The sequence below is a fragment of the Protopterus annectens genome, chromosome 15.part0 (genome assembly GCF_019279795.1).
Source record: "Protopterus annectens isolate FY-2018-M chromosome 15.part0, PAN1.0, whole genome shotgun sequence".
Classification (NCBI taxonomy): Eukaryota; Metazoa; Chordata; order Ceratodontiformes; family Protopteridae; genus Protopterus; species Protopterus annectens.
Window position 1 is genome coordinate 419401267 of NC_056749.1, and position 25564 is coordinate 419426830.

At 36.2% G+C, this 25564-nt stretch overlaps 1 pseudogene; it reads right to left on the reverse strand.

Moving 5' to 3' along the window:
- Nucleotides 1-397: 397 nt before the first annotated feature.
- LOC122789840 overlaps nucleotides 398-25564 on the reverse strand; it is a 46488-nt pseudogene continuing 21321 nt past the window's right edge.

Here is a 25564-nt window from a genome sequence, read left to right on the forward strand (position 1 = left end):
CAATACCATTTTCCTAGGTGATCTAAACTATCCAGCTATAGACTGGGAAACCTACAACACCACTAGTGCACAAGCACACAGATTCCTGGACTCTGTCAATACAAATGCCTTGGAACAATTAGAATACCCACCAGGGGAATAACATCTAGGATCTTGTCCTTACTAATATGGAAGCATCTTGCACCACCCCTTGCATATCTTCATCACTTTTTATGTCTGACCATAAAGCAGTCTCCTTTGAAATAAAAATGAAACAAGAGATCTCTTCCACCCATGGTACCTTCAGAAATGTCTTTAAGACAAACTACTTATTTTAAGTGATACATTGTCAAGCTTCAAATCCCCACCAAACCCAGTTAACACCACTGAATACACAGAGGTGTATACCACCACCACACTATGCCAGCATGTAAACAGCTCCATAGATGCAGCTGTACCATGTAGGAAAATGTGCAGGGCAAACCCCAGAAGCAAACCCAACTGGTGGAACCATAATATCAACAAGCTGTATAATAAAAAGAAAAGAATTTTAATCAAAAGTAAGAAGAGTTAGTTCCCAGAATGTTAGAGCTCTTGTCACTAAAATAAACAAACACAGGATCTGAATAAAATCTACCAAAACCAAGCATGAGGATAAAATAGCTACCCAAGCCAAAGACAAGCACAATGAATTGTTTAATTATGTTTGTAATCTGAAAAGCACAACACAGCAATGTGCTGAGCTAACTGTGAATTATGTTACCTGTCTGGAGGCTGAAGATATAGTGAACCTACTGGATGATAAATTTAGTTCTAACTTTACCCCTCTTTCCCTCCATGTGTCCCTCAAGATATAGCTGAAACTGGCTCACCTTCAGCTATCAGACAATGCCAAGTCCTAAAAGTGCTATTAAAAACTAAAAATACTGCACTGATGGGTCCTGACAATATGCCTGGATGCATCTTAAACAGCATGAAGCATGATGTAGCCACTCCCCACTACACTGGATCAGTCTCAGCATCCATACTTTTTTTACCAATAAATGGAAAATAGCTGCAGTCATTACCCTGCATACTGGATGACCTTCCACCGACTCAGGCAATTTCAGACCCATAAATCTGACTATCTTCATATGCAAAGCCATGGAAAGATTTATCATGATCTGAAAGTAAATGCCAAAAAATGTATTAATGTACCTTTTGGGAAGTCATCTACCTCAGGGGAACTACCACAGTGACAGTACTCAACTCATTTGGCCAATCATTGAATATAATGCCTGCTTTGGCATGTATCTGTATAGACACATGCAAAAACTGGAATGCCCATGGAGATACCTTAATAAAAGGATACAAGGTGTAAAGTGTCCTACATGGACCACCTCAAAGATCTGTCAATATGCTTGGCATTATACAGACTGCTAAGAGGTGACCTGTGTCTGGCGTACAAGGCATCCTCCAGCCCATTACTGATGGATTTACTGAACATCAGTAAATCAAATGGCATTAGAAATACTTGGTCTAGGGATCTAAACCTCTTCTTCAATATCACCAGGACAGTTTGGAAGAACAGGTATATCTCACAGAGGATACCGTTGTTGGGGAACTGACTGCCCAGCCACATAAAGTTCATACCTGTCCATATCAAGAAAGAACTATGCAAGGGGAAAACAGAAAATTTACCCCAAGGACTGCCCCCTGTACCACTAATGGTCAGAGGCAGCTCCTAAATGTTTTATCCCATGAATGGGTCCCCTCAAATTATCTATGTTATGATCCCAGTTATTCTTATTAGGGGTAATATATCATTATTGACCATGGGATGGGAAGGCAAATCTATAGCCAAATGGGATAGGTCATTTCAAGTTCAAAAAGGTAAATTGGCGAGGCTTAAAATGGACCACAAGGCAGCTAGCCTAGTACTTACATATGAACCTATGAATTACTGTTTTTGGCTATTTTATTCTCACAACATTTATTTTGAATCTGTTAGTTGCCTCTTAAAGAAATTCAGTGCACATGGATACAGTAATAGTTTAAGAACCCCCAGATAAATTACAAATATCACTGTCAATTTAGAGGCTGAAGTTACTCTCCCTTAATGTTAACTGCTAGCCATGTGGTGAGATCATTAATGAGTCATATTAAAACTAGATAAGTGCAACCAACATAATTTGCACTACAAAATAATATTTTTCTCTGTTTTGTAGTATGCACTTGTGATATTACAATAGTTCAGTAAAGTACTACTGTATCATAATTCAAGAAAACCAACTGGGTAAATATATTTTTACAGGAAAAGTGACCATAAAACTGAACAGTTTATAATTATACTTATCTTTTATTAGGCAAAGCCCCCACTGCCCCCATCCTGAATGTTCTAGTTTATGAACCCTCATACTTACTACCATGTAGTAAAGGAGAAATACTTCAGTACCCCCCTCCCAAATCTTAATGTAGCATTTTCAATGACTTGATCTAAAGGCCATATGTGATGGACCATCTATCAGTAAAAATGTAATTAATTCTATATATAAATATATATATATATATATATATATATATATATTTGTGTGTGCGTGTGTAATATTTAATTTTAAAATATTTTACTTGGCTTCTGACACTCTTTTTTAGCTGTGTTATTTTCCATATGTTTTATTACAAAGCATTAATAACAATGTATATGTATGTGTGTGTATGTGTATATATATATATATATAATATTTAATACAGGCTTATGTGTGGGTCACCGATCATATCGGGCTTATTATGTGTTTGAGACATGGATGCCAAGAAGTCCATCTCGAGAGAGAAGCTGAAGAAGTAAATCTTGGCATCCATGTTACAAACATAGTACTCCATTATGATTGGACATCTGATCATAATTCTTTGTAACACATGGAGCTTTATCTGCTCCATGTACTACGAGTTACAACAAAAAAGCACTAAGTGTTTTGCCAGCTTTCAAAGCTGTAAAGCACTTAGGGAACACTGTCAGAAAGAGAGTGCAAAAAAATATCTCTCATGTTTATAGTTACCATGCCATGCCTCTCAACTGTCCAGATTTTTTGCCTCATATATTTAGCATGTTCCTCATAAAATCTGTGTTTTTTTTGACAAATCATTGAGGAGTGAAGTCACTATATAATGACCTATATTTTACTTTCAGACTTTGTATCCTTTAAAAAATGCAGGCTAACACAAATCCTGTTCTTCTATCAACTTTCTAACTTTATAAGTCAGAGACCACCTCAGGCAGCAGGCAGAAACAAATCTGTTTTTATTCTGCCACTGTTGTTTGCTGGTCAGTACTAGCAGATTTGATTGCCTACCATGAGACATGACCATAGCAAGTTAAGCAGGGGGTGCTTAACTTTTGTTAAGACTGAGTCTTACGCTATAATAGCTATTAACTGATTTGTCCTTTTCCAGATATCGGAGCACAATCACCACGGTCCATGTACTATAAAGTATTTTTCCTGGAAACTGTGACTAAGTTGGTATAAAGTTCACTTATATATAGTTGTGTTCCATATTAGTAGTTGTGACTCTTGCTCTTTAAACATACTGCAACTTTTTGTATAGAACCAGTTACTGTTCTCAGTCTAGTATACAAACAAAACAGCAAATTTTATTTTTCTGCTCAGCGTACAATCCTTGTTGTCTGTTTATGCATTTTTTGCAGGTGACAGGAAGAGATATGCTAAATCTTCAACACTTACCACTGGATTCAATAACGCCTACCTAAGTGTACACTGCTCTGAGTGAACAGACAACATAGACATAACTCACACCTTCTTCCTTCTAATTTTAGTTTTCCTACTGATATCCTTGCAGCTTTAAATACTGACAGGGATTCATAAAGGCTACCGCAAAGTGTAGACTACATGTACACTTACTGTAATCTTTCTGAGTGACTGGAAAGCACAGAAAAATGTGGTAAGAATGTTCTTGAATACACAGTGCACACTTAGTGTAGGCTTTATTGAATCTGTCCCGTAATCTGAACACAATCCAAGAAAAAAAACTTTAAACGTTAGAATTACTTGTCAAAGAATGCAGGCTCTTCAGGAGGATAGATAACAATGTTAACTAAAGAGGACTATATTAAACGGTGCAACAACTGCCTGCTGCCCACAGAGGATAGTTTACTATTTGACATAAACCCTAACAGATGAGACAGCCGTATCTACCTACATGTACATTTTATGTAAACAGCTAAGATGCATATCATAGGGAGCCCGCAGTTATCCTCATGTATAACGTGTTTTCTTCTCTGAAGAACTTAACGCACAGGCCCTTCACCAGTGGTATACTGAAATGGCATCTACACTTACTAGGTTTTCAAGATCTCACAAATCTAAAGTAAATGAAAAAAACATATAAAACAGTATTTTGAAGAATCTGCATATCTGAACTACCAAGTACTATATAAAAAAAAAACAGTAGGAGCATAATAAGCTCTCAAGGTTCACAATGTGCCATGCAAGCAATGGCAATGCACTTGTAATCAAAGATCCTTGATATGCAGAAAAAATAATAATCTCATTATGATTTTTTTAAGGAAAATGCAACTGTGACCTGCTTACCAAGGTCAAAAATATGGGTTGTGACACCTAAATAACAGAAACTGCTTGATCGTAGTAATAAAAATCAGCAAGTTATTGTTCAAATAGGTGTTAAAGAGCTTCATCGTGTATGAGATGAAATGCTTCTTTCATCTTCAACTTCAATTTTATTTTAAATGTTTTGGTACAAAGTATTGGGAAAAATATATAATTAAATGCACAAAGTACAAAAGACAATACAACTAGCATTAAAACATAAAAAATATATAAAAATAAAAGCCCAAGCTTCACATGGTAAAGCCATTAAATTAGGTTCACAAGCAGAAAGAGAGAGTGTGGAAGAGACCAGTCTGAAGGAAGAATGCACTAGCCAGTAAAATAGCAGCACAGATTTAAGTAAAATATTTTAATCACTTCAAATGGCTCTACAATTATAGCACACAATCTTTAGTATTTGATGACTGTGTCTGAAAATGGTGCCATAGACATCATTGTCTTACCATCTGTCAGGGAGAAATGTGAACGCCTGGACTATGTATTATGCAAAATAGGCTACAGCTTGGCTCCCTATGAAAAGTGTTAAACCTATAACAATGGGACTTGCAGCTACAAAAAATGAAGTAGCAAAAGGAAACTCATTGCAATGCCACTGAAGCAATGTCACACTGTAGATGCAGTGTGGGCACTATGTAGCCTCTCCCACCAACCTTTACTACTTAAACATTACCAATACTTAGATTACAGTAGCACAAAGTATGGAGAGTGCTACAAGACACAGCTGTCTTAGACTAAGTATATTTTCCCTATTTTACACATTTAGTGCCACAGTTACAAGGATCATAACTGTGATATGCCACAACATTCAGACTTTCTTAGCAGAATCTAAATTCCAGAGGAACTTAGTTGGAAAAAAGCACAAACAAAGTGAGGTTAAGCTGGCACTTGTGAATGCTTAAAATCAAAACAACAAAGTGGGCAATTGTGAACTGGTTAAGCTGGCACTTGTGAATGCTTAAAATCAAAACAACAAAGTGGGCAATCGTGAACTGGTTAAGCTGGCACTTGTGAATGCTTAAAATCAAAACAACAAAGTGGGCAATTGTGAACTGTTTAAGCTGGCACTTGTGAATGCTTAAAATCAAAACAACAAAGTGGGCAATCATGAACTGGTTAAGCTGGCACTTGTGAATGCTTAAAATCAAAACAACAAAGTGGGCAATCGTGAACTGTTTAAGCTGGCACTTGTGAATGCTTAAAATCAAAACAACAAAGTGGGCAATCGTGAACTGGTTAAGCTGGCACTTGTGAATGCTTAAAATCAAAACAACAAAGTGGGCAATCGTGAACTGTTTAAGCTGGCACTTGTGAATGCTTAAAATCAAAACAACAAAGTGGGCAATCGTGAACTATTCTTATTCCTAGATAACAATGTAATCTGTACTTTCAAATCCAAGTTCAAGGGCAGTCACTTTTTTCCACATACTGTGTGATACAGTGCTTATCTCTGTAGCAGAGTCTGTGGGAAGATTAGCGAGACATTTACCTTTCTAAAAGATTATTTCATTTCATTTCAAGGCTAGAACCTACACAAATGTGGTTACAATTTATCAGTAAGAATGAAGATGTTAACTTTATAGACTGAAATATTCATACCTTAGTCTGCCTGCTTTTACAATATGAGCATGTGCTTCTGTTTTAGTGTTAAATGGCAAAATATCTAATTTCACTACCCAGTATTATATTTCATTGTAGGGCAAATACTATTGCATAAAATATTACTCTACCGAACTGAATTTTTTTCTATTGTATTCTTCTGCAAAACTGAACTTTATTATCCAGTGAAATAAAAATATCAAGTTTAAAAGTATATGATCTTTCTTTTCCATTATTAAACATAATTATATTACTAGACAGAATGTGACCTGGTGAGACGGCACCTTATGAAACATTATGAGACAGAGAGAGAAGCTGTCACATCAATGAAATGGGCAGAAATACTATTTTCTCCAAACCATGGTGAGTATTCCTATGGGGCAAGGAGGGGGGGGGGGGCAGATGAGTTTTCCTAAGGGGAAAGAGGGTCAAGATAAGGTGAACCATCCATAACATTGTTAATTGTTGATTTTAAAATAATAGCAAAAGTTCTGGTCATCATTTTCTAAACATTTATATGGAAACTCTGGAATCTTGTAGAGGCAGGGTTTGTAGTCCAGAGAGGTCAAAAGTCTAGCAGCAAGTGGTAGAGACATACACAGACACTGACCAGAACCATTAAGTGTAAGACAACAGTGATCCAAATTGGTATAAAATTTGATATTTCCTGTAAGAACTTCTTTTTAATGTGCTAGAAGAAAGGGTGTTTGGGAAGAGGATCAGAAGCTTGACTGAAACAATCAGAACACAATGAAGTGCCAAACTATTAGTAAATACTAAAGTATCACTGTCTTAAAAGTAGCAAACTATACAAGGGAATGGTGCTTCTTTGTTCATTGTTTATTTTAACAATAGATATATTGGCAGTTAAACTTAGAACAAAGTATGGAAATAAATCCTTTAATCAAAAAGTCATTCATGAATAAGATCATTTTGTTTTCCCAAAGGATCCATATTTTCACATTTTCCTATCTCAATACTTAGATTATTTCACAAATGAACATTCTTCTCAATCTTACCTTCTTTTCTGTTTTCTTAGCAAGAACTTCTAGGGTGGTCTGCTCAACCTGGTCAGACAGAACACTGTCACTTCCTTCATGTTTATTCTCCATACCAATGACCATGGTGTTTACTGTTCAGTTCCTCTTAACTTCTACTTACCTTACTCTACCTCTCTGTACCTTAGCACTCTGAATATGTCATACCATATGCTGTCATATGTACCCTGAACCATAATCTTCTAATTAGTGGTGTTTACCTAGGAATAGGACATTCATGTATGTTTCAACTGAGAATAAATGTGCTTTTGACCAAAACACAAACTGATCATGGTGGAGAAATTGTCTTTTCCCTCAGATAATGCAATCATGGAGTAGATTACATAAGTGTATGAAGGGTTTGGTGGGCATTGTGTGTATCTAGTACTCTGAGGTTATGGTGAAGACTAGTCACTTCTTTTTTCCAAGGCACATTAACACTGGGGATGATTATATTTGGCAGATGGTTCTGGGTTTGTAACACACACACACACACACACACACACAAACACACACACACACACACACACATACACACACACACACACACACACACACACACACACACACACACACACACACACACACACACACACACACACACACACACACACAATGTCCCTAGACTCTCTCTCCAAGTTCTTAAGCACTCTGGAATCTATCAAGGTCCAACCCAATACTCTCATACTGGGTGACTTCAACTACCCTTCCATCAACTGGGAAAACTATTCAAGTACCAATGTACAGCCCCAACGCTTTCTGGAATTTATCGATTCCAATGCCCTGAACCAACTCATCCAGGAAGCAACATCCTCAACCTGGTTATCACCAACATGGGAGACCATTGCTCCACACCTATAGTCAATTTCTCTCTGGTTAAATCCAACCACAAACTGATCACCATGGAAATTTCCATCTCACCTACAACACCCACTAAGGTGACCACCCTGAAAAACTTCTCTAAAGCTGACTTTGAGCTCCTAAAAAAAGAGGTGGCTAACATCTCGGTACCCATGCCAATGGAAAATAGCTGCATGACTGCCAAATCATACACCAATGCACTGTACAAGCACGTACACAATTGCATGGTCCTTGCCATACCAAATAGAACTAAGATGCTCTCCTCCAAAAAATGAAGCCAATCTGGTGGTCCCCAGCCATCAATAAAGTCTACAACAGAAGGTAGAAGCTGTTGCAGAAATAAATGAAGTCACATGACTGAAAAACCTCCCTTATCAGTCTCAACAAAAAGCTGAGATCCCTTATCAAATCCTCTAAAGCCAGCTATGAAGGCAGAATTGCAGCTGACACCAAAAACAACCACAAAGCCTTCTATAGCTATATCAAAAACCTCCAAAGCAATAACCAGATTTGGTCTGAGTTATTGCACAATGGCACCTCCTATACTGAGCCAACAGATATAGCCAACATACTGGCCAACGGATTCAGTGCCAACTTTACCCCCCCCCCCAGTGCCCTATCACAATACCAGAAGAAAGCCTGGTGCCCACCATTTCTGCGGCACAGGTAAAAGCTGCATTGTCCAAAGTCAAGAATACAGTGTCCATGGGACCTGATAATATCCCTGGCTGCATCCTACATGAGCTACAAAATGACTGGTACCACATCTATCTGCCCTGTTTAATCACAGCCTTACCTCAGGCTATGTCCATAATGAATGACGCACTGCTACTGTCATCCCGCTCCATAAAGGGGGAGCAACTACAGACCCTGGGAACTATCACCACATTAGCCTGACAAATCTGGTATGCAAAGCTATGGGCACATCATCATGGACCTGCTTAACAAAGATATAGGTGATCTCCAAACCCTTGACCCCACACAGTTTGGCTTTTTCAAGGGGAGATCCTGCCTGCTGAACCTGTATGACTTCTTCAAGGCAGTCACCAAGGCTGCGCATGAGGGTAAGGCAGTGCATACAGCCTATCTCGACCTGGCCAAGGCCTTTGATACCATTCCCCACTCAGGTATCATTGATAAACTCACCAAACTAGGCATCAATCCTTACATCAGTAGGTGGGTTGCAAACTGGCTCACAGACAGGACCCACAGAGTGAAAGTTGCAGATTCCAAGTCAGACTGCCGACAAGTCATGAGTGGAGTCCCACAGGGCTCGGTCCTGGGCCCTCTCCTGTTTGGCATCTATTCCTCAGAAGTTCAGGCCAACACAGAAGGACTCTGGGTGATCAAGTTCAGTGATGACTGAAAGCTAGGAGTCATTATCAACTCCCCACGTGATGCAGGCATCCTACAAAAGGTCCTCTCTGAGACCAACGACTGGTGTCGGAATCATGGCCTGAAGCTTAACGCCAAAAATGCGTTATCATTCCCTATGGAAAAAAACTAATTTCCCATGAATTACCACATTCATGGGAGCCCAATGAACACTGAAGGGGCCATAAGAGATCTGGGAACCCAGGTCAACAGCCACCTCAACTTCGACCACCACATTGCCACTGTGGTCAGAAAGTCCTTCTATGTGGCACATCTTATAACCAAAGATTTTGCATCCAGGAAGAAAGAGGTCATCAACCCTCTCTACTCATCCCTCATTAGACCAGTCATCGAATATAACGCCTTGTTTGGCATGTACCTGACCAGACACCTACAACAGCTGGAGAGACCACAAAAGTACCTCACAAAAAGAATCCTAGGCCTTAAACACATGTCCTAAATGGACAGACTCAAGAAACTTCAGCTGTTCTCCGTCTCTTATCATCTACTTAGAGGTGATCTCTGCTTAACTTACAAAGCCATGTCTGACCCAGCCCTGCTTGAAATGCTACACCTAAAGAAATCCCAATCCCCCAGTGCCACATGCTCCAGAGATCGCAACTTCATTCCCACAATTAACAGAACATGCTGGAGAGACAAGTTAATCTCCCAAAGACTACCCATACTCTGGAATAACCTTCCCAGTCATGTCAAGCAGAGCACCTTGCTGGCCCTGTTCAAGAGAAATCTTGACGAGTGGATGGGTAACAGAAAGTTCACCCCAGGGATCACTCCAGTTGCCCTATTGGATAGGGGCACTGCAAACTATCAATGGGTGGCACGGTGCCTGGGCAATTTTTTGGGGCTAGGCTTGTAAAGGCTCCAAGGCCATTAGCCTAGTATGCACCTATGAATCTATGAACACACACACACACACACACACACACACACACACACACACACACACACACACACACACCACATATAACATTTAATTTTGGCTATTTTGTATCTTAGTAAATCTAATAATGTGTTGTTAATGCTGTTGTTTTCAAAGAACACAATTAAAATGTTCAGTAAAACAGATGGAACTTTATTAAATATAACTGAAATTAAAAACAGTTAGGTCTTATTTGGATCCAAAGCACCTTACTGATGGAGTGATCACCAATTTTCCTCACATTAGAAACTACTGAATGAAAGATTCATACAATGGAAGCATACGTTGCAATGTCCTCATGTTGAAGTACCACATGTACATCAAAAAAAATCACATAACAAAGACATCAAATAAAACAATGAAAAAAGCACCAACTTAAACATTTTTCCAACTGCCACTTGTATATACTAACTCCTAGATTACAGAAACATGGAGAAAGGAAAACAGCTGGTAGTCCTATGCTTGCACAATCTCAGATTTGGCCAGTTAGAAACTACAGATGTGCTATTCAGTAACCAGAACACCTGGTCATCAGCAGCAGGTGCATTATTCACTTAAAAGGAATGTAAGTGAGTGCTCACAATGAAGTGTCTTGTTCCTCATTATTAGATACCAGATAGTGATTGTTTAAACATGGTTCCACATGAAAAATCCTGGCAACATTTTCTAAATTAAAAGGGCCTGTCATTTTCTTAAACAAATATAACATAAATAATGGAATATTATCTGGACCAGCACCAGACTTTGATTTATGTTAATTTAGCAATTAAGCTTTCTTATATCATGATATGCTTACATGCATAACATAAACATAATCAGCTTTAATGCTAATTTTACCAAATATGGATAAAACATAGGTACGTGGTTTTTGCTAATTAAATAACATATATTCAATCTTTACCTGAAATAATTTTTTTTAATTATTTTCATTGAATTTAGTTAATTATGGATAGATTTAATAAATAATGTAATATACTAATATTGAGAAATCTGAGCAAAAACTTGGGCCCCGATTCTAAAAGACTTGCTCTCAGTGTAAATGACCACTTACACTGAGAGCAAGTGTTTTGGAATCTGCTCCCTGTAGTAAACCTGTTCATAGATAGGCCTTATATCAAAGTAAGTCACTTAGACTGAGACCACTCTTTCGGAATCAGGGTAGACTTACACTGAGAACAACTCTTTTGGAATCTGGCCCAGATTCTCCATCCATAAAAAAACTAATTAAAATCTATATCTTTTGTTGTTTCAGAAGAGAGATAAGTGCTCTCATATAAATTCATACTTCACCAGACATTTCTGTGACCAGCTGGGGTTCGTTATGTAACAAGACTATTAACTAATTAATTAATTAACTAGACAAAAGCAGTGCTTCACAGGTCTTTTTCTCAGAAAAGACATTGTAGAAATATTCTCATTTAAACCTGGTGCATCGCATGCCTGGAGCAATGCTTAGAAGTAAAGGTCTCTCAACTTGAATAATGTTTTAGAGAAATGCTTGCAGCAGGTAAAGCATGATTATTATCCAAAGTGAATTTCTATGACTTGGAAAGAAAACTGCATTCATAATGCAGTGATCAGCTGTGGATGTAGACAGCGCACATTTCAACCTGTTTGTTCCAAGTAATGCTCTGACTCGTTTAGAGACATTTGGAGACATTCTCAACAAACAGAAGTTTGATGTGCCTCCCTGATTTGTATTTGCCATGGTGTATTTCTTATGCTTGTATCATGACCATTTATTTACTCAAATGCTTGCACTCAGTCATACACGGTACTTTGAAATAAATAATGACAGTTTAGTGCTAGCAGAAAAATATATAAATACCTGGGGTGTACTTCCTGGTGTGTTTTTTTTATTCACTTACTACAAACTAACATCTACACAAATATCTGTTTTCACTCATTGACATATGGTTATCATTATTATTTTACAAGTATCCCAGCAGATGTGTTCATAGTTTCACAATCTGGTGATTACACCTACATCTGGTTTCCATTACAAGGCACTGAGTTGATGAATATGAAGTACTTTAGCTGCATTTAATTTTCAGGTGGGACATAAACCAGAACCATTTGAACAAGATATAGCAAGCACTGTGCTTTTGGCAAGACTGTAAGTGATAGACAGAAAATGGATATGAATTAGTGAATCTCTGACAAAATCCTGCTGTCATTGTTCTGGTGGCTGTAAAACAGCTGTAAACAGGAGACTGTGCAGCAAGCGTGCATGTTTTGTTGGACATAATCATTACTGGTTACAACATGACAATGGAATTCACATTCATATCACTTATGACCCTCTAGGGATGCATTTATTTCTCCTGATGTATACTGTTTTGTTAAACTAATGCAAATGCATGACAACTTTGTAATGGAATAGAGTATAATATGTCCTTCTTCAGAGAATCTTGTACCACTGAAGTATACCATACTACAACATTTTAGTCTCATATATTCTAATTTAAATCATTATCATTTCTACCAGTTCAAAATCACTTACAATGAATAGTTTTCACTTACAATTAATACTCTTTACTTGCCTAAAGGGTCATACAGTGATTTGAATGTAAATTCCATTTTCAAGTTATAACCAAAAATGATTGCTTTCAGCAATAAAAACAAAAATCTGGTTATTTTACACATGTGGCAGGAACTCTCCACTACTTTATAGTGTATATAAGAAATGTTGCCAGTCATTTACTGTGGCACCAAAGGTAATTATCTTTTTTCAGATGCACCTTAGAGATCAGTATACGATATATGTAATCTCAAAAAGTCAGGAAACATCAATACAGCATTTTCAAAAAAACTCAGTTGATAATTAGTACAGCCCGTTGGCTGCAAACAACATTTTGTTATAACAACAAAATAGACGAAGGTCGTTTTATACACACACCAGGAATTTGGGGCAACCGATAGTACTGGCAATGAAGGAATGCAGGATTGAAGGGTATGTTTACTGGAAGTGAAGATGGGTAATGTTAACTTATGATATAATATTTATGATGAGATGTTAAACAGATGGTGCAGGTGGTAAATTATCTCATTCATTCATTCATTATCTGATAACTATTTTATCCAATTCAGGGTCAGGGTGATTTAGAGCCACTAAAAGAATCACAGGCCTAAAGCAGATGCCATATGCTGACTGTCTAAAAAAACTCCAGCTGTACTCTGTGGCATACCGTCTACTTAGAGGCGATCTCTGCTTAACATACAAGGCCATGTCAAACCCTGAGCTGTTGGACATGCTCCACTTAAAGAAATCCCAATCCCTCAGAGCCACACACTCCAGGGATCTAAACCATGTCATCACAATGAACAAAACATGCAGGAGGGTTAGGTTCCTGACCCAGAGACTCCCCATACTCTGGAATAGACTGCCCATACATGTCAAGCAGAGCACCTCCTTCGCCCTCTTCAAAAGGAACCTTGATAATTGGATGGGAGAAAGGAAGTTCACCCCGGGGATCATGTCAGTCACCCTGCTAGACAGGGGTCCAGAGAAGTAAATATTGTGGGAAGAAATATCCAGGGAATTGTTATGGCTAGGCTTGTATAAGCCCTAGGGCCGATAGCCTAGTACCAACCTATGAACCTATCTTAGGAGGCCAAGGACAAGAAGAAGATGATTAATCCTGGAAGGATGCCACTACATTTCCGGATGCACACACACCTAAGCAAATAGCAATCACACCCATATGCAATTCAGATGAACATCAATTCACCTACCTGCACACCAATGGGATGTGGGAAAAACAAGAGCTACTACTGAAAGCCCTCATGATTACAGGGAAAACATGTAAATGCTAGACAGAAAGCACCCCAGATTAAACCATACTGGAGAACCAAGGAGTGTGAAGCAGCAATTTGAATTGCTGTCTCACTGTGTCCTCTTGGTAAAACAATTGACTCCTATAAAGGCATTGCCATGTCTTAAGATAAGCTCAGAACTTTCCTCAGACATATCAGTGAACTTTCTGCATTTACTAAACATTATCAGATATAATTTCAGAAAGCTAGTGCATCTAGTCAAATTAATCAATTTAGGAAATAAAAAAATAATCAAAAATTACTGGCTTATCTAAAAAATAACAGAAGATTATAGGGTTGCCTACATTTGACGTATCCCATTTTCAAATTCTGTTCATGAGGAAAAACAGCTGTAAATGTCAGATTACACCCTCCTTTAGTGATGGTTATCACAATGGGATGTTAAGGATTTAAAAAAGAATACAGCTTTCAAGGGTTTTCTTATATATATATATATATATATATATATATATATATATATATATATGTATAGCAAAATGCATTCAAGTTTCAGTTGATATTATAATCTAAGATTTACAGAGCTCCCTAAAACTACTGTTTGTGAAAAAAAACTAGGCATGATATATACATACATTAAAGGATGCTAAAGGAATATTTTCTTTCATACTGTATGTAAAAACTCTATCTGATGGATTTAAATTCCAAACAGTCTGCTAATATTCCATTTGGCAGGTGGTATGTAACTCCAGTGTTATAAGTAAATGGAGGATGGGTCTGGTTGAATAAAATAAACACTAGGAACTTCAGAATGCCCAGTGTTGCACATGGATTTGATAAAATAAACCAATACATTTGACTAGATTATCTGTTATCAAATGGGCGGCCACGGTGGTGCAGTGGTTAGCATTGCCACCTCACAGCAAAAGGTTCTCTGGTTTGATTCTTGGCTGGGGTGCCTTCTGTGCAGAGTCTGCATGTCCTCCCTGTGGTCGCGTGGGTTTCCTCCCACATCCCAAAGACATGCAGTAGGTGGATTGGACACTCTAAATTGGCCATAGGTGTGAGTGTGTGCATTTGTGTGCCTTCTGTGGAAGGTTGGGCACCGAGCTGGCAACTCGACACTGTAAAACTCCACTGCCAATCATGAGCAGACAGGTGATCCACTGTGACAACCCCTAACTGGGAAAAGCTGAAAGAAGAAGAAAGAAGATCTGTTATCAGATAAATGCTGGGAAGCAGTCAGCTCATCACTTCCTTGACCCAGTGCAAACCAATATTTTTAGAGAAGTATATTCAATTTAGTGGTTTGCATTTAGGAGTTGCATTATTTTTTCTATTGCTTTAGAATAAATAACAGACCTTCTCCTAGCAACAGCTGTTATGGTGACTGTTTTGTGGTCTTATCGCATTTGCTTTTCTGGCAAGATATGACGAAAAACAAAATGATTCATACATAAGGAACAAATATGATATTTAAGAAACATGCCCCACCACAGGTAACCTTTGGCAGACAAAGCACGAATGCTTCATCTTCAATTGCTCAAGGTTCCACCAGTCAAAGGATGGAGTTCTTCCACTTGAAACCATTGTCAGAGACTTGTGCCAGCAGTAATTCCATTCTTTGAGTTGGTGCAACTGTGGAGTTTGCATATACTGGGGGTGTGGGTGGCTTACCCCCATGCAAAAAATACTTTAAAAAAGTGTTTTTCAGCAGTTTTTTCTTTTTTCGGTGAATGCAGTTTGGGGATTCTGATCCTCTGTGCATTCACTTTCGTTCAGCCATAGTGGAAGCATCAGCCACTCACAGAGTCAATCTTTGAACAAATCTCAATAAAAGTTTTATTTAAGGAAAACACAATACAGCACTAGGAAGCAGCAGGACCAAAATTCCAATCCAATGTGACTTAAAAACAATAAAAAATAAGGAGACCAGACTACGAATCTTGAGAAGTACTTTATTAAAGCTTAACTTCAATCACCGCATTTTTGCCCATATCACTCGACTTCAACAGGTAACACAATCCCATTCAACATTCCCATTTAAATACCCTCTGGATCATCCAATTATCCAATCAACAATTTTATTACGTAACAGTCATATTTAAAAATATATATATAAATAAAAAATAGATATTTATTTAAGAAACTTGTAAAATTATACCATTATTATACTTCTGCTTGGTTTATTTTTTGTCACTTTACTTCTGCTTAGTAAAGTTTCATTTAAGTTAACAATTATTTTCAGAATTAGCCAGAAGCACCCGTTTTGAAAGTCTTGCAAACCCTAAATAAAATGTTTTCTTCTGGAGCATATGCGCATTACAGTTGTCCTACAGTAGTTTCACTTTTTTCCACTGCAAATTTCTACCTACAAGTCAGCGAAAGCATTTCCATTAGCCTGTCCCGTAAAATAAAATGCTTCACAAGAGTTATGATCTATTTGCTTTAGCAGGAGTAGGTTCAAGGTTCAAAGAATGAACAGATGACACATCCTGAGCAGAATTTTGTTCAAAAGATGGTTTTCTTTTAACTAGTCCAGAGGCTGCCTCTTATGAAAGTGATAATAATGTATCTTACAGTGTTTGAAGAAACAGTTGTTAGCACTGCTAGACGTTATGGCAATAAAATATGTCAAGAAATATCGAAATTCTATCTTAAACATTTTCAGATATAGATTTTCATACCCACAGCATGGACTGGATACTTTACCAGAATATTTTCTTTATCACATTACAATACTGCTCAAAATACAATACATTATTTGATTATATATATTTAAAAGTAAATTACTATCCAAAAAATAATTTGTATCACTTTACATTATAAAACTATAACAACAAAGGAGAGGGATCATTCAATTACAAGCGCACAAAACACACACACACACACACACACACACACACACACACACACACACACACACACACACACACACACACACATGATGCTTGTGTACACTTAGATGAACATGAACACAGACATCTGTGCCTACATATACACAGGACCATTTACAGGGATTATAGACTAGTACAGCTACAAGACAACACACGTCTACAAGGCAATCGAAATACATAGTGAAAGGGGGGAGTACTTGCTTTCCAGTATACTGACAGTTATGTGATAAATAATGCACAAGACACTGGTATGTTAAATGAGGTTGTTTTGGGGAAAGAAGTCTCCTTACTGCAAGAAGCAATGACCTCTCATTTGAAATACTAAGGAAGATGTATAGGAACAAGGCTCCCCCACCCCAAATGGAGACATGAGAGTTTTTTCCACTACAATTAACATTTGAATCCCACTTTGAAAACTGTGTTTTCAGTGAAGTAGTATCCTGGTATTACTGTTTCACTTATACAGCTAAAATGTATTTGAAATCAACTGTACAACTGAAAAAGCACATGAAAACAGTAGTGGTTAGAGACAGGTCCTTACTTAATGCAAACAATTCTAATTTTTTTTTACTGACAAATATGACTAAATGTCCAACTCTATCAAGAGATGTCAAATTTTTTTGCAAACTGTAACTTCAGGTCTGCTTTATATATAATAAACATGCTACCCACTCCAACACTTAAAATGACAAGCCATTTGGTAGTACTCACATTGGAAATCAAGACCATAACAGGGTAATTAGAGACTGCTGAAAGATAGTTGTTTGATGTACACAAAACAGATGGAAAGAAAAGCAAAGAAAATTAATTTTAATTTGTTCATGCTATTGACTTTTGTAGTGTAAATGTCATGGTATTCCTGCAGCTTATGTTTGAGTACATGTAACTACCTATACAATAGCAAATTACTTCTATCATAAATATACATCTCATAATACATAGCTCAAAACATGATGGGAAATATAAGAAATTTAAAGCAATTCCAACAGCAACCAGGTACCTCGGTAAGAAACACAATATTAATCCAAGTGAAAAAACTGAACAGAGGTAAGGCTCCAGGCTTTCAAAATAATTTTATTGTCAAGTACACAAGCACTTTCACCACAAGGCTTATTCAGGTGTATATAACAACACACACACACACACACACCTGCCTTTATACCAACAGTTACTTAATCACATGGTTAAGGAATATATCTCTTAAAGGCATAAAAACTGTTACATGAAATAAAATATATATATATAAAATGAATATATAAAAAAGACATATACATAAAAATATATATTCATACCTAGCAACATAGTAAAAATATATATAAAAGCTTGTATGTATTTATAAGCCATAAAAATATGACCCAAAACTGAAAAAGCACATGAAAACAGTAGTGGTAAGAGACAGGTCCTTACTTAATGCAAACAATTCTAATTTTTTTTCACTGGCAAATATGACTAAATGTCCAACTCTATCAAGATGTCATTTTTTTTGCAAACTGTAACTTCAGGTCTGTTTTAATATATAATAAACATGCTACCCACTCCAGCACTTAAAATGACAAGCCATTTGGTAGTACTCACATTGGAAATCAAGACCATAACAGGGTAATTAGAGACTGCTGAAAGATAGTTGTTTGATGTACACAAAACAGATGGAAAGAAAAGCAAAGAAAATTAATTTTAATTTGTTCATGCTATTGACTTTTGTAGTGTAAATGTCATAGTATTCCCGCAGTTTATGTTTGAGTACATGTAACTACCTATACAATAGCAAATTACTTGTATCATAAATATCCATCTCATAATACATAGCTCAAAACATGATGGGAAATATATATATACTACTACAAACTAATTCAGACTATCAGCTCTAAACATAAGTGCATACTGACAAACATTTTCCAATTACAATTAGCAAAGGTCAGGATAGTGGAAACATTCATATTTTCAGTATTGTTTGACATCATTAGTGTACAACAAATTAATTTATGACCCAAGAAAAAACAGTCAAGCAGTTATTGCTAATCACACTTACTTGCCTTACAGAAAGAAATTACTAAAGAAGAAAGATATGAAAAACTATTGCTTTGAGAAGAAAATAAAAAAACACACACACACACACACACACACACACACACACACACACACACACACACACACACATATATATATATATATAGATCTACTTTGGAAGCTTAAACTTTCAAACTTCAAACTTCATATGATTGACACCATAACATTAAAGTTTTGAAAGTTTGAAACCTTGATAAAAAAAAAAATAAAAACAAAAAAATTTTTTTTTACATTTACGCAGGGGCATGCCCAACCCTCCTACACTCCCTGCTAATTAAAAATACCACCTCCGAGATTGCAGTACAGTGAAGAGAAAGGCAAATTTCCTGTACTGCACTGTATGGCGATCTCAATTTAATCCGATGAAAGTTTCAAAACCTTGATCTTATGCCTCGACCATATGAATTTCGAAGTTTTGAAACTTTGAGTTTCCAAAGTAGATATATATATATATATATATATATATATATATATATATATATATATATATATATATATATATATATATATATATATATATATATATATATATATATATATAATTTATGTATTGTTTATTTATTTTAATTTGTTTACCGGGAAGCCCGACAGTCATGGATCCCATTTTCAGTGGAGGCCCTAGGAGAAAAGCTCCACAAAAATTGGTACAGCAAATACAGTAAATACAATACACATGTTAATAGAGTACAGAGTTAAAAAGTTAATAAGGTACAGTTTCAAGGCCAAGAAAGGAGCAAAAGTAAATATACTATAAGGAGCGCAGTGTGTTGCAATAAACAATAGAGTTGAAAGGACATTTTGTTCAGTCATTTGGTTACATTCATCAGTGGCTAGTACAGTAAACTCACATTGATTAATTAAGAATATAGAAAGGAGTTGTTGCAAGCTTTCATAAAATGTTAAGGTATGATATGATCTAATTAAATGAAGCTACCCAGGGACAGAACAACTGAACATAATCAAGAACTAAATAAATGGGACCGGAGGAGTTTTTTGAAATTATTATTTTTCAGTGGTCCTAATATCTACATGGATGGTATTCCATGCTCTTGTAACAGAAATGGAAAACAAGTAGGTATATATACACACACACACACACACACACACATATATATATATATATATATATATATATATATATATATATATATATATATATATAGATGGGTCTTCTTCAGAATGTCGACCATTCAGAATGCCAACTTTCATATGGCCGACACCATATGATCGAAATTCCGAAAGACCGACATCCTGAAATAGCACCATTTACCTACCTGTAAACACAGTAAAATAAGCAAGCCCCCCTGCACCCCCCACACCCCCTGCTCCTTAAATATTCTCACTCCAAAATTGCACTACAGTGCAGGAAATGAGAATCTCCCAGTCCCGCACTGTAGCGGGATCTCTGCTATCATCTGTCGGCCTTTCAAATGTTTGCTCATACAATGTCAGCCATATGAGTTTCGAACATTTGAAAGTTCAAACAAATGAAGGGCTCATATGTATGTATATATATATATATATATATATATATATATATATATATATATATAAATATATATATATATATATATATATATTTGTCAATATCTCTTTAATTGATTGCATCTGGTGAAAATCTCCAAGTCGTCGACTGGTGTGCTAGCTTGACAATACAAAACAAGAACTACAGCCACAAATCGAATTAATTCTTGCTTTAATAACAAAAAGACTCTTATCTAGCACCTCGGCTCAAAAGCCTTCAAAGGAGTAAAAACAGATAAAACACTCCTCTTTTTATACACAGTTCAATAAGTCAATTATTCAATTAATCATATACTTCCAGTCAAGGTCCTTATAAGACCTTTAGGTTCTAAAGTATTGTATTTAAGAATATACACTGCTTCTTTACACAGTAATTTGTATTTCAGATCTACTTTTTCACCACTTTGTATTTTTATCTGTTCTAGAAATGATCCTTTTAACAAAGTAGCATTCCCCCCCCCCCATGAAATTTTTAAAATGTAAACCTAATGGACTATTTTCAGGGCTATTTTTTATGTCCCTAACATGCTCCTGAAGATGCTTCTTAAAGGCATGTTGACCTTTCACAATATAGAATTTTTCACAAGGACATTTCAACACATATACTATTGTCTCAGTATTAGTCAAATCTACACACTGGTTTATAATACAAATTATTAATTTTAGAAAAATGTTTAACCACCAAAGAACAAATGGAACATTTTCTACACTTATAAGTACCCACTTCATTACCTACATAAGATTTCATCCTAGGTGGGGGAAAAACAAATGTATTATGTACTACAAAACTGGCAATACTTCTACCCGTCTTGTAAGAAATAAGGGGAAACTTATTAATCTTGCCACTTAACTCTTTATCAGAAAGTAATAAAGGCCAATAATGTCTTAACAAATATGCTATTTGCTGACTTAATACATTATATGTAGTGACAAAATAAATATTACTACATGCCTCTCCATTCTTATTACCACAACCATTAATATCACTATAACATTTAGTCTCCCTATTTATATTCTTATTTTTATTTATATTCTTAAATTAATATTGAATATGCCTTTTCTTTGTTCCAGTTACAGACTGTTGCCTATCCATCCAAACTTTACATAAGGACTTCTCAACTTGAACTTTATTATAATCCCTATTAATAAACATCTTATAAGTTTCAATTGCTTCCCTTAAAAAATCAGAATCCTGACTGCATATTCAATTCAGTCTAAGAAACTCTGTATATGGTAATGCTTCCATTAAATGTCTAGGGTGACAGCTAGAACCATATAAGAATATATTACTTATTCTGTTGCAAATTAGCAACAAACCCATTAACTTCATCCATACCACCCTTACACAAAAAAAGCAAATCATCGATATAACAAAAATATTTTACAACATATTTGCCAAAAAATGCATGTTTATATAAATATTCCAACTCATATTTAGCCATCACTATATTGGCATACATTGGGGCAAAATGTGCCCCCATTGCTGTGCCCTGTATTTGGCGGTAAATCTCTCAATTAAACTAAAAAAAAAATTGTTCTTTAAATAAAATAAAGTCAACTGTATAAAAAGCTAGACTAAGGTGAATCTCCCAAAAAATAATATAATGCCTCAATTCCATGTGTATGTTGTATATTAGTATATAAGCTGATCGCATATCACATGATACGTGTGAGCTAGTACATATCATTCCCCCAAGATAGAGATAAAATCCTTTCAAAAAAGTCTTGTGAATCTTTAATGTTGGAAGAAAACTTTTGCACTAAAAGGAATCATTGGTTATGCAAAACAATGCCCATATTATGTAAGAAATATCTATGAGCAGCTACAATTGGGCAACCTATAAGTTTATCCAGACCTTTGTGTAGTTTTGGCAAGCAGTAAAAGGTAGCCAAGTGTCAATTACCTACACTAAATTTTTTAACAATATAATTTTTCTCAAAATATCGTAATCTATACCCTTTCTGTAACCATAATTGATATTCACTAATAGCTTTATCATAGATTTCTACATTACTACTAGAATGGACATTATTATGTTTTAAATGTTCATAACACATGCTTGCATACTGCATGCAATTCATAACCACAATTTGGCCACCTTTATCCGCAGGTTTAATAACCAAATTTTTATCTTTACTTAAATTTAACAAAGTTCACCATTCTTGCTTGGTCGTATTGTAGCTGCATGTACTTCCATCCAAATCCTGACAAATGTCCAACCTCAAAATTAAAGACAGCAGAAGAATTTTTAACAGTACAATTGTTAAAAGGTGGCATAAAAGTACTTTTACCAACTACACCATTCGTATCTAATAAACAATACACATTATTACACATTTCTTCACTTTCAGTGCAACATGAATAAAAACTTTCCTCAGCTGAAACAGAAGCATCAAACACATTTTCCTCTACCATATCTGTGTCACTATTGCCCACATTCTCATTAAAAAAACAAAATAAATAAAGCTTACAAATCAATTTAAGTATATAAGATCCAGGTAACACAGTTGGAACATATTTTAATCCATGTTCTAAAATATTAACAGTTTCATTAGTTAAGCTATTTCCTGATATACTAACCACAAAACTTGTTAAACACATTAAACACATTGCAATCTACCTTTTTTAGCATTGTTTCTAAAATGTCCATTTGTTCTTTCATTCTGGTATCTCTGTCCATTTCTAGTCCTCCTTCAATTAACCTGCCCCAAAAATTCTTCTCTTTGTTCATTACTCCGAAACCTTCTACTGAAGTTCTTGGAATCTTGCACTACAGGTAAGGAAGGAAACCCACCGTCTTCACTTTCTCATTCAGTCACATAATCACCGCCTTCCAAAGACACAAAACCAACAGTACCTGTCTTCCTCGTACCCGAAATATCACGAGAATTAAAATTATTCCTGCGATTTTTGAACTTCCATAAGAAAGCTCTATCATTTTTAAAATCTCTTAAGTCCGGTTTCAGTTTTTGTGTCTTCCGATCCACCAGTTCACCCTCATACTGTTTGAGTTTGTCTCTAATATCAGCAAAACAAATGTCAAGCCAAGACATATGTTTTTCTACTGATGGTTTATATGTTCTAGCTTGACAATGCCTTGGTAGGGGGATTGTGCAATCTTGGAGTTAGTATATATAATTGGCAGGGGTTGTGGAAATGTCACAAAAAACAATCTTCTTTGTCAACCTTTTGTGGTCAACATTTCAGGGGTCAATGTATGGGCTACTTGAATAATGTGAATAGACCCATATATATATATATATATATATATATATATATATATATATATATATATATATATATATATATATATATATATCTATATATATATATATATATATATATATATGTACACACACACACACACACACACACACTCACACACACACGTGCGCACACACATATTTATATATAAATACACACACATAACACACACACACACACACACACACACACACACATATATATATATATATATATATATATATATATATATATATAAATAACATGTTGGTAGAAAAGGCATAATGTCCTTTTAAAATGTATAAGGTACCTGTAAGTGCACTGAAATGTGAAGCATAAGAATATTTTCCCAGCAATAAGATTTTCACTGATAATTATGGTTACATATAAGGAGGCTGCTTAAAAACAGAAAACCAGGAAGTTAGTTCCTCACCTAGCGAATCACTGTGAAGGAAAGCATTTCTAACATGGAGTAGAAAAGCCCACTTGGGGCTAACCTGCGAATCTGCCTTGTGTTCAAGTATTTTCTTACACAGCTGGAAGCAAGGCCTGACAGATGCCTGCACCCTTGTACATTTGGTAAAAAAAAAAACAACCTGTACCCTGGAGGGATTGTAGTAAGCTGTGGTGGTACAGCAGTAGCATTGTTGCCTCACAGCAAGAGGTTCTCTTGTTCGATTCTCTGCTGGAGTGCCTTCTGTGTGGAACCTGCATGTCCTCCCCATGGTCAAGTGATGTCCGAAAGACATGCGTGAATGGGCGTGCCTTCGCTGAAGGTTGGGCGTCAGGTTGGAAACTTGGCACCATAAAAATCAACTGCCAATCATTAGTGGACTGGAGTTCCGCTGTGGTGACCCCTAACCGGGAAAAGCCGAAAAGACAAACAACAACCCTGGAGGGATTGTGTGCACCATGAAAATTTGGTGAAAGCAATCTAAGCTACCAATCACTTTTATTTGACACTTGCAAGCAAAGTGGGCTATTGTTTTAAGCATCATACCTGATTTGTAAAAGTAAAGCTGTGTTTTTATATATGTCCTGCCTGCAGTGTCCATTTGCCCTTATAATGGTGGTACGGGCATTTGTAGTTGGCCAGAGACTTGCCAGTTTTCAAATCCTCATAGTATTTCTTCTCCAAGCACAAATGTGTGGGCTACTAAATTCCCTGCATCAGCGTGATTGTTGTGGTCCTGGACTGCTAAGTGCTAACCACAACTATGGAAGAATTATTAAACAAACCTCTGTTATTTGCAGATGTGGAATGGCCAAAGGTTGGTACAGTTACAGCAACAACTATTTATTGTGGCCATTGTAGTGGCCAACCCCATAAATGTGCCACCTGTGAGGAAACTAACCAGGTAGGATGAACTAGAGTCATACCTGGTAGTGTTCTAGACTATGCCACCACTGAAAACTGGAAGTGAACAGACTGGATTAAAGTTTTGCCATCTCAGATGACAGAAGAGGAACTGAAAAATGTTCATGGACAATGAACTGATTACACAGAGTATAATCACTGAAGTGCAAACAATAACATTTCCTAACTGGGCTTTTGTTAGAAATATTGGCAGTAAACTGGTTTTAAATATAGGAAAATTGATACTGCAAAAAAATGAAATAATGCTTAAAATGAATTATTTCCTTCTAAA